Here is a 15049-nt window from a genome sequence, read left to right as displayed (position 1 = left end):
TACTGGATTGTAGCTGTTTCTGAGCCATCTCAGTACACTGAGCTAAAACATATACGTATTGTATATTATCCTGTGTATATACACGTAGTTATAATTACTTCTACTTCTATCTATATTTATATTTATATTAAAATAAACATGAATTCATACTGATATCACCAACCATAATTCAGTACCGTTGTTCACTCTAGCCTTCTTGGATATTTGTAACTTCTTTCTTGGACAGCACAAAACCTGGCTCCCACTGTTAACAACTTAACTGTTCAACTCCAGTATTCATGTAAAGTATTTTCAAAATTGTTAACCCCTTCCCTGTGAGAAACAAATTAGTCAGTTATAGCCTTTATGTTCTTTTGTATTTTAACTTTTCAGTGTTCAGTCAAAATGTTCTTTTCCAAAGTTACCAGAATCAGCTCTTCTTTTTTCTCCCACCCCTTTGGATGAGGTTATGCCATACCTTTGTAATATAGCTAATTTCATTTGTTACACTCTGCATTTCTTCCTGGCATCCCCTGATATCTTGGTTGATTTTTTTTTTAATTTTTGCATGCAGTAAAGTTCATTCTTTATGATATACAGTTCAATGGGTTTTAATAAATGCTTAGAGATTATTATCATTTTCTGTATCATTGTAACTCTATGAGAAGCAATTGAGTAAGGGAGAAGAATTGGGGGCAAAATTAGTAGTAATGAGAATGGTCTATAAAGTTAGTGCTGTTGTCTGTGGGAGAAATGATGATGATTTAACAATACGATGATTGTTTTCGGATTTTCAATATGATTGATATATTCTCTTCCAGACAATTATAATGTCTTTATTTTTATGAGGTAGACTTTTTAAAAAATTCAGTATAAAAGAGATTTCATGTTCTAGTTTGAATATAAAAAATGTTGAGTAATATGTTAGATACAGCCTCAAGCTCCCTTTAGCTTATGATATGTGTTAAGATTTGTGACATATTTTAAAGTAGAGCTAATATGCTTAACTGATGAATTGGGCGAGAGTGTGAGATAAAATGATAATTTAAGAATAATCTGAGGTTTTGTTCTTAAGTAGTGGCACCATTTGAAAGATCTAGTAATATCTTTACAAATTTAGTGAACACATTTCATTTCTTCAAACAACAAAAACAAAAGTTAAATACGTTAAATGAATAGTGCAAAATTTAAATGTTAAATGTTTATTCTTCTAAATAGATGTAAAAGAGAAAAACATAGTTATTTCGTAGTTATTTCTCATCTCGAGAAGTTTCTTGCATCTTACAAGGGCACAATATAGAAGAATGAGCTTGCATACAATAAAATTCTATTAAATTATTTTATATCAGCAGCCTGTTTATATGCACTGCTTGCAAACCTTGCTCTTATAAGTCGTGGAAAATAAAAGTAATTTGTTATTTTTGCCCCTTTATCAGAGAACATAAAAGGTACTAGTATAGTACTTTGAAAATACAACGGAATTTTCTTAAGATTCTTTCTGCCAAAGACTAAACAAATATTGTGATCTATTGTTTCTTTTCATTTAAACCAAGACTGGATTTGAGATACTTGAGTTAATTATTTCCCCTTCTAAATAATGAAGACTTCAGGCAATAATGGAATATCAGATGTCTGTTTGTAATCTAGTACCTAACATACCCAGCCCCTAGTATGTTCCCGCCTATTTTTCAATTTATCATCTATAACTTTTTAGCTTGCATACCTGATAGCAAACTTCAAGATGAGAAGTAAAATGTCATATTGCAACCTTCCTTATTCTTTTTTTTTTTTTTTTTTGCGGTACACGGGCCTCTCACCGTTGTGGCCTTGCTCCCATTGCAGAGCACAGGCTCCGAACGCGCAGGCTCAGCGGCCATGGCTCACGGGCCTAGCCGCTCCGCGGCATGTGGGATCCTCCCGGACTGGCGCATTAACCCGTGTCCCCTGCATTGGCAGGCGGACTCTCAACCACTGCGCCACCAGGGAAGCCCTCTTATTCTTTTAATTACCCATTTTAAATCAATCTGATATGTGTTAACGTTCATTTTTGATTACATCATGAAGATTTACAAAGTTTTTCTTCATTTGCTCTTTTGTTGAACTAGCTACTTTCAATGTAACAAGAAAACTTCAAGAAGTGCCTATTTAAAAAAAAATATTAAAAACATACTTTAAAATAAGTTAACGAGTCTTTGGCTCTACCAATCTTTTCAATTACCTAAATGGCTTTATCTTCATTTAAAAAATATTTTGCCTTTTTAAACCAATCTGTTTTATCAGCCAGCAAAGGATAAGCAGGAGAGAAAGGGACATATTTTTTAAATTTTTTGAGCTCTGAGAAAAGTGTCTGATGTCAGGACTTTAAATCTATAGCTAAAGATTAACACTCTATTATTTATTATTCCTTTTGAAATTAAAATCATGTGAGAATTTACATGCATGATAAACATATAGTTATGAATCATTGTGTAAACACCTTGTCATCACAATCATTTGAGAGGAAATAGGTTAAAGTTTAGAAAGAACAATAAATTGTTCCAAACAGGAGAATCATGCCATAGTAAATACAATAGAAAAAAAAAACAGGAAAATATAAGGAATAAAAAAGAGTTTTTAGTATTTTTTAGCACTGGAACTAGTTTTGAATTCAATATTTTGAGACTCCAAAACCTGTTCTACAACATATACTTTCCTGAGTATTATGCCAGGATAACAAAAAATTGGTCTCCGTTTTAAAAGAGAGTAACATATTGCAGGAAGAGAAATATGAAAAACTAAGAAAGCCCTGGGATGGTAGGAATAGAGTGGAATTCAAAGTACAATTGAGGGTTCAGGGAAAGAGTGTCTAACTCACCTGAATAGTTACAAGATGTTGGGACAAAGCAGATTACACAAATGCTGAATCTTGAATCATGAGCAGAAAGCTTGCAAACAGACACAAAGGAAGGGAGTAGTTAAGATAATAGATAATTTTGTGGGACAGATACACAGAGAAATAAATCTGAATCAGGTATTTAAGAGGAAATCCCAGCTCATATATTGTAAGACAGTCAATACCATAGCAGTTTAGGTGTTATTCAATCTCAATTTATTGAAAAGTATTAAATAGTGGAATAATGAAATCAGGTTTTTGTTTAACTATGGCATTTAATAAATTCACTTTTTGTAACTAATATTTGTTGAGAGACTATATTATGCAAAGCACTATGAGGTTATATTTTTAAGTAAAGGGAAAAGCACAAAATAATAGTGAAGGACGGCAGAATATGCCATCCCAAATATGACACTTTGGCATAAGGATTATTTTGAGTTAAAGGCACTTAAAAACAGCAGATACAAGAAGGTCATTCTGATCTTCCCTTTTCTTCCTGAAAATAGGAAATAAAAACTCCCACATGAAAGATGCCCTTCCTGTACCAGGAAAAAATAGCCTTCCACAGGGAACGAAAACTAAGATATTCTGTACAAACAGACTTTGTTAAAATATTTCTTAATTTCCTTTAGCCTCTCATATATTTTAGTTACTTTTCCACAATTGCCTCTCTTCGTTCAACTTGATATAAAATCATGTAGTTTCCACCATTTTGGGGGGGACTTCATTCCTTATGAAGCCCCCTGTGTCATATAAATTTGTATCCTTTTGTCCTGTTAATCTGTTTTATGTCAGTTTAATTCTCAAACCAGGCCAAAAAATTCTAAGAGGCTTCTCCTTACAATAGAATATGCTTAAGACTGTCATAAGTGTCATAAACATATTGAGGGCCTTGGTGATTTAACTCTTACTAACATCTGCATAATAAACCTGCTAAACAAGTTTTATTAAAACTTTTGATATTCTAGGAAATACATGATCATTTTCAAACAGTCCTAGGTCATATTTGCCAATAGAATAGATTTATTGTGCCCAAATAGGAAACGAGAAGCTCGTTTATTTGTTTTTCATCTTTGGCTAAGCTTGTTTCTCTATCTCTGGCATTCTGTCCCAGATTGAAAATATTTTAAAATTGTTTCCTTCCTAATGGCTCATCTCTTTTTTATACATGAAAGAGACATATTTTCTAATATAAGATATAAAGTACAGAGGAGATATTAAACATTCCTTCACTCTTTACTTACTTATCCAACATTATGTAAATACTAGACTCAGTGCTCACATTCTGAGTAATAGAATAAGCAGGACAGATAGGATACCTGCCATAGCGGAATTATACTTTAGCGTAGGAAACAGAAAACAATAAAACAACTGACTCAAATAAATACAGAGTATTTAAGTGCTATAAAGGAAATTTGTGATTCTGTGATACAGAACAACCAGGAGGATGGCCTCCAGGAAGTAATGACATTTCAGCAGAGACCTGCAAGATGCTAGGGGCCAGTAATGCCAGGTGGCAGGGGAAAAGAGGGAATAATAAACACAAAGGCTATGAAATGGGAAGAATGCAGCATGTTTGTTCTTGGAATTGACAAAAGCTATTATGATTATGAGAGTGAATGGGTTAAGTAGTTCTAAGAGCTGAAGTCAACAAAGTGGGCTAGATTGTGTAAGGATTTATAGGTCTTGGAAAAGGCTTTAATTGCATTCTAAGTGTAATGAGAAATCATTAACTTTAAGCTGGGAATACCATAATTTCATTTTTAAAAAAGATTTAACTGCTAAATGGAGAGACTAGAGATGGAAAGCAGGGAAGCTGGATAAAGAAGCCAGTGCACTCTCCTAAACAAGAAGTGATAGTGACTTTAATAAAACTGCAGAGATAGAAAAATTAGGATACATCAGAGATGTAATTCAAAGGTGAGATGAACAGGATTTGAAGATTGATGGAATATGAGTTTCTGTGGACTTGAAGATGAGTTCTGCCCTGATTATACTGATTTCAAGGAAGGAATCTACTTTTTCCTAACATATAATTAATTTTTACTAAATCCACATTGCAGGTTTATCTGGGAAGGACAACAGCCAGAGCATAAGGAGAAGATTTCACATCTTCCATTATTTTAATAAACATAAAAGAGCAATGATAACACAAAACACTTTGGTTGAAAGTAGGAATTAGAGCAAAATACATCCTCCAAGGAATATAAATTATTTTGTTGACTACAGTACAAATCAGAAAAAGTTAGCAAGAAGTAAAAATAATTTCTTGCCTGAAATAACAGTGACCTATCTCAGGGAGAAAGTAGAAGGAATTCTGACAAACATTACTGATATCTCATAAAATTTCAAAATTGAATGTATGGGCGAGCCATGGAAAAATGGGAATCTCTTTTCTGGGGACCCCATTCCCCACTGCAGGGCAGCATACTACAGTGATTCATGGAAGCCTTTCAGCTTTACACTGAAGAAAATATGTAATATTCTTTTCTGAGTTTCTTTTTTTTTTTTTCTTCTGATTTTTGTCTGTATTAATTATTCTTCTCTCCCTACATTTGCTATGTTGCCATTATAACTTTCAACTTTTTGAGTGAAATGATTAGTGCATTTTTTATTATTTTCAGTAATGGAATTACAAGGCAATGTGCTATCCTCCAAGTATAGATTTGGCCAAATTGTATAGATTTTTCTGTGTACTTTTCTCATGATTGGTATTTCTAAATATACTGTTAAAACAACTTTTATTTTCCCACTGACTCAAAAGCTACCGTTGAGAATGTTTTTTTTATTTCTAAATATTTGTAAATACATATTTTTATTTTTTCATTTTGAATATTTCAATGTCGTTTGTTTCCTTAGATAATTTTCACTCTGAAAAAACTGGAAGATGTACAATTCATGATTATTTAATACAACTTCAATTCTTTGAATATTCTAGAACTCTCAAGCTATCAATATTGGAAATGACAAGCTTTCATTTAAAATATATTTAAAAGAAGTACAATTATACTTTTTTCTTACGTCTGTCATTTGCTCCCCCTCTCAATCTTGCTGGTATACTCTGTGATTTTTCTTCCCAATCAGAGTAAAAGATTTAATAATATTTTACTGTGATTATTACTACACAATATATCATTTAAAGCAAAACATAATTGCTTTCTGAATTTTACTAATACTTTCAAATCTAATAGTAAAATTTTCAAGTAAGATTAAAATCATAATTACAGAATAGTTAGACACATACCAGTAATAGGATCCAAATCTATGGCCAAAGACAGCTTATTTTTAAATTTTATTTTTCTACCGCCACATTATTAGATGATAGGAAAAGTAGAAGTTTGATCAAAAATATTTTCAACATTCAATTAGATAACACTTTTATATATTTTCAGAAATGAATAAAATAGAAGCAAGGATAATAGAAAATTTTAAAGTAGAAAAAATTTAAAACCAAGATTTTTTCCCTCTATAACCATACTCTGTTTATCTATCATAAATTTTAAAATCCATAAAAAAACGGATTCCTTAAAAACAGAAATACACAATATAATCAAAATATTTAGTTAGAAGAATAATCTTTGCAAATTAGAAGTTTTTTGGAATAAAAATTACATGTATTTAAGGTGTCCTGTTCCTGATCTTAGAGGAAACGCTTTCAGTTTTTCACCATTGAGAATGATGTTTGCTGTGGGTTTGTTGTATATGGCCTTAATTATGCTGAATTAGGTTCCCTCTGTGACCACTTTCTGGCGAGTTTTTATCATAAATGGGTGTTGAATTTTGTCAAAAGCTTTTTCTGCATCTGTTGAGGTGATCATATGGTTTTGATTCTTCAATTTGTTAATATGGTGTATCACATTGATTCATTTGCGTATATTGAAGAATCCTTGCATCCCTGGGATAAATCCCACTTGATCATGGTGTATGATCCTTTTAACGTGCTGTTGGATTCTGTTTGCTAGTATTTTGTTGAGGATTTTTGCATCTATATTCATCAGTGATATTGGTCAGTAATTCTTCTTTTGTAGTATCTTTTGTCTGGTTTTGGTATCAGGGTGATGGTGGCCTCATAGAATGAGTCTGGGAGTTTTCCTTCATCTGTAATTTTTGGAAGAGTTTGAGAAGGATGGGTGTTAGCGCTTCTCTAAATGTTTGATAGAGTTCACCTTTGAAGTCATCAGGTCCTGGACTTTTGTTTTTTGGAAGATTTTTAATCAGTTTCATTACTTGTGATTGGTCTGTTCATATTTTCTATTTCTTCCTGGTTCAGTCTTGGAAGGTTATACCTTTCTAAGAATTTGTCCATTTCTTCCAGGCTGTCCATTTTATTGGCATAGAGTTGCTTGTAGTAGTCTCTTAGGATGCTTTGTATTTCTGCAGTGTCTGTTGTAACTTCTCCTTTTTCATTTATAATTTTATTGAGTCCTCTCCCTCTTTTTCTTGATGAGTCTGTCTAATGGCTTTTCAATTTTGTTTATCTTCTCAAAGAACCAGTTGTTAGTTTTATTGATCTTTGCTATTGTTTTCTTTGTTTCTATTTCATTTATTTCTGCTCTGATCTTGATGATTTCTCTCCTTCTGCTAACTTGGGGTTTTGTTTGTTCTTCTTTCTCTTTTCCTTTAGGTGTAAGGTTAGATTGTTTGAGATTTTTCTTGTTTCTTGAGATAGGCTTGTATAGCTATAAAATTCCCTCTTAGAACTGCTCTTGCTGCATCCCATAGGTTTCGGATTGTCATGTTTTCATTGTCATTTGTCTCTAGGTATTTTTTGATTTCCTCTTTGATTTCCTCAGTGATCTCTTGGTTATTTAGTAACGCATTGTTTAATCTCCATGAGTTTGTGTTTTTTACATTTTTTTCCCTGTAATTCATTTCTAATCTCATAGCGTTGTGGTCAGGACACATGCTTGATACGATTTCAATTTTCTTAAATTTACTGAGGCTTTGTGACCCAAGTTGTGATCTATCCTGGAGAATGTTCCATGCTCACTTGAGAAGGAAGTTTAATCTGCTGTTTTTGGATCGAATGTCCTATAAATATCAATTAAATCTATCTGGTATTTTGTGTCATTTAAAGCTTGCGTTTCCTTAATAATATTCTGTTTGGATGGCCTGTCCATTGTGTAAGTGAGGTGTTAAAGTCCTCCACTATTATTGTGTTACTGTCGATTTCCTCTTTTATAGTTGTTAGCAGTTGCCTTATGTATTGAGGTGCTCCTATGTTCAGTGCATATATATTTATAATTGTTATATATTCTTGGATTGATCCCTTGATCATTATGTAGTGTCCTTCCTTGTGTCTTATAAAATTCTTTACTTTAAAGTCTATTTTATCTGATATAAGTATTGCTACTCCATCTTTCTTTTGACTTCCATTTGCATGGAATAACTTTTTCCATCCCCTCACTTTCAGTCTGTATGTGTCCCTAGGTCTGAAGTGGGTCTCTTGTAGACAGCATATATATGGGTCTTGTTTCTGTATCCATTCCACGAGCCTGTGTCTTTTGGTTGGAGCATTTAATCCACACACATTTAAGGTAATAATTGATGTGTATGTTCCTATTACCATTTTCTTAATTGTGTTGGGTTTGTTGGGTTTTTTTGTTTTTTGTGTGTGTGATACACAGGCCTCTCACTGTTGTGGCCTCTCCCATTGCGGATCACAGGCTCCAGATGCGCCGGCTCAGCGGCCATGGCTCACGGGCCCAGCTGCTCCGCGGCATGTGGGATCTTCCCAGACCAGGGCACGAACCCATGTCCCCTGCATCGGCAGGCGGTCTCTCAACCACTGTGCCACCAGGGAAGCCTTGTTGGGTTTGTTTTTGTAGGTCCTTTTCTTCTCTTGTGTTTCCCACTTAGAGAAGTTCCTTTAGTGTTTGTTGTAGAGCTGGTTTGGTGGTGCTGAATTCTCTTAGCTTTTGCTTGGATGTATAGCTTTTGACTTCTCCATCGAATCTGAATGAGATCCTTGCTGGGTAGAGTAATCTTGGTTGTAGGTTCTTCCCTTTCATCACTTTAAATATATCATGCCACTCCCTTCTGGCTTGTAGAGTTTCTGCTGAGAAATCAGCTGTTAACCTTATGGGAGTTCCCTTGTATGTTATTTGTCAGTTTTCCTTTCCTGCTTTCAATATTTCTTCTTTGTCTTTAATTTTTGCCATTTTGATTACTATGTATATTGGCATGTTTCTCTTTGGGTTTTTCCTGCCTGGGACTCTCTGTGCTTTCTGGACTTGGGTGGCTATTTCCTTTCCCATGTTAGGGAAGTTTTCAACTATAATCTCTTCAAATCTTTTCTCAGGTCCTTACACTCTCTCATCTCCTTCTGGGACACCTAAAATGCGAATGTTGTTGTGTTTAATGTTGTCCCAGAGGTCTCTTAGGCTGTCTCCATTTCTTTTCATTCTTTTTTCTTTATTCTGTTCTGCAGCAGTGAATTCCAACATTCTGTCTTCCAGGTCACTTATTCGTTCTTCTGACTCAGTTATTCTGCTATTGATTCTTTCTAGTGTAGTTTTCATTTCAGTTATTGTATTGTTCATCTCTGTTTGTTTGTATTTTATTCTTTTAGGTCTTTGTTAAACATTTGTTTCATCTTCTCGATCTTTGCCTCCGTTCTTTTTCCGAGGTCCTGGATCATCTTCACTATCATTATTCTGAATTCTTTTTCTGGAAGATTGCCTATCTCCATTTCATTTAGTTGTTTTCCTGGGGTTTTATATTGTTGTTTCATCAGGTACATAGCCCTCTGCCTTTTCATCTTGTCTATCTTTCTGTGAATGTGGTTTTTGTTCCACAGGCTGCAAGATTGTAGTTCTTCTTGCTTCTGCTGTCTGCCCTCTGGTGAATGAGGCTATCTAAGAGGCTTGTGGACGTTTCCTGATGAGAGGGACTCAGTATGTTATTTTGTTTGTGTTTGTTTTATCAGAAGTAAAGCATGGACTCTAAGTGTATCTAGATTTAGACACATGCTCACAACCTTTCTGGTGGGACAGACACAAAGAAAATAAATCCTACTTCTCTATCCAGATGTTCATAAATTTAACAAATAAAAAATCAAACATAACGTATATTAGAAAAACATGGACCAAAAAGGAAAAGACATTGTGTTTATCCCATGTAGTAATGCAGTTTTCCAAAAATGAGTAAAATAAATTATCTATCCATATGATCATTAATTTAATGACAGGGAAGTGTCATAGGGGAGTGATACTAAAGAGTCTGTGAACTATGTATTAAATTTAACCATCCTTTTTATAATTAACAGTCTCCAGAATACACATTAAGCCTAAGTACATGAATAATTCTAAATTGAGGGTCACAATATTAAATCTACATTATAAATCTCAATGAATTTGTAACAATCTAATGAACTTAATATGTAGTACAATTATCTGTTAAATTATTACGACTCATAAATGTCATTTTTCCAATCCATAACACCAAAAATTGTAGCACAAATGAAAATTTGAATGTTTAAACTGTTTTCATTTATACCTTCATTTTATTTTAGTATTTATTAATTGTCAAAAATACAAAGAACTTAAAGACTTACTTCTAAGAGAGCTTGACACTTTGTGAAATTTTAATACTCCAACTCAGACTCAAATTATTTCTATAAGATTGCATTTGAATTAATGTATAAGTTTTTACTGTCCTTTGGAGACAGCTGCTAAGCTTGCCATCATACTCATTAAGACCATGTAACACTATACTCAAACACCTCTTGTGAAACACTTCAACTAATAATAAACTGTAGAATTACTCAGTTTTCAATACCATTGTCAAATATAGGTAATAATTGTCATATTGCTCAACACTAAACTATACAACTCTAATATTCACTGGCATATGGTATAACTGAAATGGATTTATTTTGAACAATTATGCACATACTGTTATATAAATAAGAGAAATATATAAGCAAAAAAAAAAGAACCTATTTTTAATCTCACTCACCAGGGAATAATATTGTTGACACATTTTTATATTTCCATTCTGTCTTTTCAAAATGAAGGTATCAGGTTTATGTATATTTAAATTAAAAATATGCCTCTATTTCTTAACTGAACAATTCCTCATGCTATAAAATATTTGCCATAAATGCTGTTCTAAGCTTCATGGTATTCTGGTGTGCAGTAACCTACTTCTGGCTGTAAATTTAGGTTGCTACCTTTGGAAAAAATATTGCCTTTCTTTTCTATGTTTTAATTACATATTTTAAATATTAATGTATATATCTTTCCCCTAGCACATGACACACAGATTCAGTAAATATTTGTTGAAAGCATGTTTGCATTATTCTCCACTGCAACTTGTCTTGGAGCTAAGATATTTTTTTAAATTACATGATAAGTATATGATATTTTTCAATATCCTCTTAAATTTTTATAATAAATCTTTCTCAGGAGAAACCTTGGCTTAGATGTCTTATTTTTGAAAGGAGTCACTACGCCTCAAAACCAGTTTTGGGCTCCCTCGAGGGACAGACCCAGTTACAAGTATCACTATGCTCAGAAAATCTCAAAGCTGTGGCTTACTCTTAGGTATCTGTGTTTCTCCCAGGCCAGCTGCAACTTCCCCATTGTCTTTTTACAGAAATAATTCCACTTAGTTTCTTAGTCATATAGCACCTTATGAGGTTATCAGAGGAGCAAAGCTAAGTAGTTAACCAGATCAACTGTGCTTGCAGAAAAGGAAAGACATGTGTTAACCCTCTGTCCGCATATAACTATTGTGTTTTTATGGGTTTTGGATTCCACATCCTTCTTGACAAATTTCTTTTTACCATTTATATATACATATAAATACACACACACACACACATATATATATATAAGTATAAAGAAAGTATATATATGTTTATATAGATGGTATAAAGAAATTTATAAATATAACTTAATTAATTAATTCTAGTATATACGTATAGTATATATAGGGACATCTTAAAATGCAGGCAGAACTTCATTTCCTTTCTTTTCTCCATGGGAAAAATTTTTATCAAGTAGAATATATTCATTTGATTTTGAGTTCCAGTTCTTTTAATTTTCACTATGACTATGTCATCTTTAACAACTAATGAGCATGAATATTTTTATTATCACAGAAACATGCAAGAAAATTATCAGAGAAAAGTCATTTCATCTTTGATGATAAAAAACAAGTAGATGATAAAGCATACCAATCATTATCTTATTTATACATCTAGCTTAAAATATATGTTAGTTTGTGTTTTTTTTTAGTAAAACTAAGCCATTATGTTTGTACCTCTTGTTTGCCTACTGAAGGTATTCTGTGCTGAAAGTTTAATCCCAGAAAAGAAAGAATTTGAGCCTTGACTTAAAACTCTCACAAGGGATTGAAACAGCTTAAAAAATAATACATATGTGATTTAAAAAAAACTCTTTTGGAGAAAATAAAATTGTTTAATTAAAAAACAGTAATAATTATTCTCCTGTACATCTTATAACTGCTCACATCCTCATCTCGCTTAAGAACTTTGTCAGTTGGTTAATGACCTCATAATTAGCTTGGACGGAATCCAATATCTTTCATTCAGAGAACTGTCTATATTCACATTTTTTATTGTTTTCAAACTTCATTGTGCCTAATTCCTGTGTAAACTAAAATGTTATGCCTCTCATCAGAGAAAATACGTTTGGGGAAGTCTGTTAGTTTTGAGGCCTGCCACATAGTAGGAGAGAAATAAAAACACAATACAATGAATAATCTAGACATAGTCAAAGAAAATGGAAAAATCCACTCATCTGAAAAAAAATTCTGAACTTTAGTTGTTAGCTTTTATTTCATTATTTTTTTACTTTTAGCAAGTGCAGAATATTGATATACTAGATATTCACCTATAAATAGACAAGTTTTTGGTTTCCCATTCTGGTAACATTTGCAACCATCACTAATATCCCCCTCACTTGTAGTAATGTGGTGTGAATCCTATTGACCTTCCCTGGTCTTTTCCCTGACCAACAACTTGCAAGCCAAAGGTGAATTTATAAATGGAGAGAACTAATCAGCACAGCACCTGTCAGAGTGACCTTGGTAGAAAGGGTGAAGGACTTTTTTTGGTAGGAGTTTAAGATTATGTAACAAGAGGAGTATAAATCATTTTTTGTTTGTGAATCCTTAAAGAACTTGGCCTCAAAAAGTAGCTTAGTAATGATAAATGTATTTGACTCTTTTAGTTATTTGGGAAAAATAGAAAACTGCAACTCCAAGTTTTCTGACCCTGTATGCCCCTGGGACCTAAAGTTACCATTTCCTTCTCTCTGGGAGCAGAATCTGTCGAGATGAAATTTATGGAAGATTGTCAGTCCTGTATAATTTATAAGATCAAAGAGGAATCTTGGAAACTGCTGAGTTCTTAAAGAAATTTTCAAGTTTTGTTTTTTGTTTGTTTGGTTCTTATTTTGTTTTCTTTTAATAGGAGATGGATATATTGGAGTAGAAGGAAAAATAAAAGAAGGACTCTATGGAGATAATGAAGAAGCAGTATTAGGAAAGGAGACAAAGTCCAAATGGGACATTCTCTGCAAGTTCAGGAATTTACATTCTAGTAAAATTTTGAATAAGTAAAATTATTTAGAGGTTGTAGATTTGTTATGGGCTTAGGTTATCCCCAACTAACAAGGGTAAAAGAAAACCTAGAACCAACTTATAAAACGGTTTTGTGGAAATGAATGCATGTGCATATGTTCCATTGTATAATCTGATAGAATTGGGAATGTATAAAGTTGTGGCCCGCTATTATGTGCTATAAGCCAGTGATTGGTAAGTACTTCAAACTGAGCTACACATATAGTGTATGCTGGCAAACCAAGACAGAGGCTGCAGGGTGGGAAGAGGAATTTCTCTCTTACGCTAGCTGATTAGGCCACCTAGGTAAAAGAAAAAGGGGCTGATTTGAACAGCTTTAGTTCTTATGATTTTGCAATGCCTACAAAAATTTAGCTGAGGGCCATTTTTATCTTTTATTATTGTGATGTGATATAGACTTTGCCAGAGTGGTAGGTAACATCTAATATTTCCAAGGCCCCAGAATGATGGGGCAATGTTCTACAGTAATTATTTTTGCCAAGGAAAGTCAATTATATGAAGGACCTGATTAAAGAATTACTAATTAATAGAATTATCTCTAAGAACCAAGTCCATATTAATTGTGAATTGTTTTAGGGCAGAAGAAATCAGAGAAAATTAACGTGTGCCGATTACCGCAAAAGACTGGGTTATTAAAATTCTACTGTGTACAGAATGTCCTGGATTGCTTAGTAGCAAGTTAGTTTAGTTTCAGGTTAGAAGATACTTTTAGCTTAGGAAAGTGGATAAACACATTCATCTGGCCAATGGGATATTTTAAAAATGTAAAGATGCCTTGGAAAACCTCTGAAACCCAAGCCTCCTTGCAAACACTGATGTTTGAGGATGTTTCACTGCATTCAGGAATATAAATTACCTCAAGAAGCAGGTAAATCTTGACAACTTAACTGAATTTAAAGGGGTTTGGAAAAGCATGATCAATGAATTTGGGGAAAAAAAACAGATTCTAAATTGGTACATAATAATTTTCAATTTTGTCATATCTTAATGAAGTATGTTGGGTCCATAATAGCTCAAAAAGCTACAAATAACATTCAAAAAATATGCCTCCTCAAGTTTTCTAACCCTACCAGTGAATGTAAGGTAATTAAAAGTGTTTAGAGGTTACTGGTTATTTGAGACAATGTGTCAAATAATTCCCCAAGACAAAAAGAAAAAAATAATCTCTTCTGAAGTTGGTACTGGAAAACCATATGAGGGTAGATGGTTCAATGCAGCCCCAGAAAGGATATTCTTTCTCAGCCAAACACACACATACACATTATTGTGGAAGGGTTTCTCTTTAACCATTATTAAGCATCTTTGCATTCACTTTTGTTCATTCTAGCATGTATTTATATTAAATACTGGCACTATATCTAGGCTTGGGGTGTAGTGCATTTCTGTGGAAAAAATTTTTCTCATGGATATCTGATTGTAAAACTCTATATTTCTTAACATTCTTAATTGCTGCCACAGAAAATAACTCTAATTTAAATGGAAAATGAGTCTCATTTTATTCTTCTAGTTTGTGAAGTTATATTCATGCAGCTTATATTTAGAATATAAGGAAACCTAAATATTGTATTTTTTTTCAGTGAAATGTTA

Source organism: Monodon monoceros, unplaced genomic scaffold, assembly GCF_005190385.1.
Source record: "Monodon monoceros isolate NGI ecotype Baffin Bay Population unplaced genomic scaffold, NGI_Narwhal_1 Super_Scaffold_8, whole genome shotgun sequence".
NCBI classification, from domain to species: domain Eukaryota; kingdom Metazoa; phylum Chordata; class Mammalia; order Artiodactyla; family Monodontidae; genus Monodon; species Monodon monoceros.
Note: the sequence above shows the minus strand (reverse complement) of the source record.